A 2,500-nucleotide genomic window follows, 5' to 3' on the forward strand; every position below is an offset into this window, starting at 1 on the left:
ATATATTACTAACTTTACTGACAGCAACAACAAATACCGTTGCAGATATGTACAGAGACCAGTTGCGTGTTTTATAGTTTGTTTTGCAAACATGAAAGATTTGACAGGATCAATTGCCCGACTGTTTGCAGTTGAGGGCGGTGATGTTTTATTGCAGGTGGAAGTTACTAAGAGTTATAGTTCGTGAATCTAAAATCATTTGATACTCTGACTTGGAGATTCGTTTTCTGAAAGAGTAAGTAATTTATTAAGGAAATATAGTGCAGACGGACTGATTCATCCACACGCGCGCACGCACACACACACACACACACACACACACACACACACACACACACACACACACACACACACACACATGGATATGAATATCTTTCACACGTGTCTGTGTGTGTGTTTGTGGGTGGGTGTGTAATATATATATATATATATATATATATATGCGTGTGTGTGTGTGTGTGTGCGTGTGTGTAAATATATATATATATGCATATATATATGCTTAAGTGTATGCATATGCAAATTTAATGTATTGTATACAGTGCTAAAAAAAAAAAAGTACACTAATTGATTCTATTACATCCAGATATACATTTAGCCACAAGAAAAAACAGAATGAAGTCAGTTCAGACAGACTTCGTTGCATTTCTTCTTCTTACACTTCTCACCGGGTAAAAGCGGGGAGAAAAAAAAAAGTTAAAAGAACGGTGTGGATTATCTCTGACGGCAATGCTGCGCGAATAAGCTCGGAACCACTTCGTGCTTTTTAAGAGGCTTTGGGGGCGAAAAAACGAGATGGAAAGAGAACGTGAAAGATCATTAAAAAGATGATTTTTGATGTAGTTTCAAGCCGGCTAAAAAAAAAAAAAAAAAAAAAAAAAAAAAAAAAAAAAAAAAAATCCAAATTTAATTCTTTTTTTTTTCTTTCTTTTCGTTTTTTTCTTTCTCTCTCTCCAGCTGTTTATAATCCATATATAATATTCATAATTTCCTTTCTGTAATGAACTCAAATGTCAAATATTGCATTCACCTGTACATATACACATAATTTCCCATGCTAAAGGAACTATTATTAGCTGTTGAAAGGGGTTTCCTTGTACCTTCCCCTTAATAAACTATGCACACACGAGTAAAACCTTTAACATTGTTCACCTTAGTGTGTTGCTTCAGTCATAGCCCAAAGGGATAGGAATTCCACAGTGTCCATCACCTGCTTAAAGAATGCTGATGGAAAGAAGATGAAGATAGTAAGACATGGTTTTGTATCAGATAGTATGGCCTTGTTGAGCACGTAATTATCGAAAAGGGATTTTTTTTTTATATATATATATCGCTTTTATTTTATATGAAAGATGACCCACATAAATTTGTTGGGTATACTGTAAGTGGTAAAGTGGCAAATTGCATATTATTTTCTTGTAGTAAAACGATTAATAAAACAAGACATTACAAATTGTATTAATAATGACTAATGACACCCTTGTTAATAATGGTAATGACAATGACGATAATGATAACAGTAATGATATCTATAATGGTATTGATAATAATACTTCCAGTAATATAAGGAATAATAACATCGATAAAAATGATAACAAGGATATTCATAATGATAAGGAAATTTACAAGAATGGTTATGATAAAGCAGTCGACGATAATGCCAATAACGAAATTGATAATGCTAATTATAATGACAGTGGTAATGATTATGACAATTATAATAGTGACTAATGATAATTGTAATGACGCTTGTATTAATAATAACTGCAGTGAGGGAAAGAGAGATAGCAGAAATATGAAAGGATAAGGATTATGTATATTCACTGCGCTTCTATAGCCATCTTTCTCTTTCATTATGTGTAGAGAAAGACAGATACAGTATATATATATATATATATATATATATATATATATATATATATTATGTGTGTGTGTATACATATATACATATATATACATATATATGTATGTATGTGTGTGTGTGTGTATATATATGTATATATATTGTCAATACATATATTTTTATATTCATATATATATATATATATATATATATATATATACACATACATATATGTGTGTGTGTGTGTCTGTGTGTGCATATATATACCTATATATATATATATATATATATATATATATATATATATATATATATATATATATAGGTGTGTGTGTGTGTATATATATATATAGGTATATGTATATGTGTATATATACATGGATGGATGAATATATATTTATTCATCTATTTATTTATTTATATGTGTGTATTGCCTATACAGAAACGACAAGTATTGCCGAGATCTTTTTGATTTCAAGTGTAAACACTGAAAGAAGTGGATTCTTGTTCTTTGTGTCTACCTTTTGAGGGAAGTGCACCATTATGTAAATATGTATCTTTATAAATGTGTGTGTAAGTATTTATATATCTAAGTATGTAGGCATTTGTCCTTTTGAGTTTGTATTTACTTTATCAAGTATATTATATATTCGGTCT

General features: G+C 30.0%; 1 protein-coding gene across 1 annotated transcript in view; it reads left to right on the forward strand.

Annotated features, from left to right (window-relative positions):
* The window catches only part of LOC125024973, a 60,393-nt gene that overhangs the window by 633 nt on the left and 57,260 nt on the right, over nt 1-2,500 (forward strand). The gene's annotated exons all lie outside the window — the stretch shown is intronic.

This window comes from Penaeus chinensis, chromosome 4 (genome assembly GCF_019202785.1).
Source record: "Penaeus chinensis breed Huanghai No. 1 chromosome 4, ASM1920278v2, whole genome shotgun sequence".
Taxonomy (NCBI): Eukaryota; Metazoa; Arthropoda; class Malacostraca; order Decapoda; family Penaeidae; genus Penaeus; species Penaeus chinensis.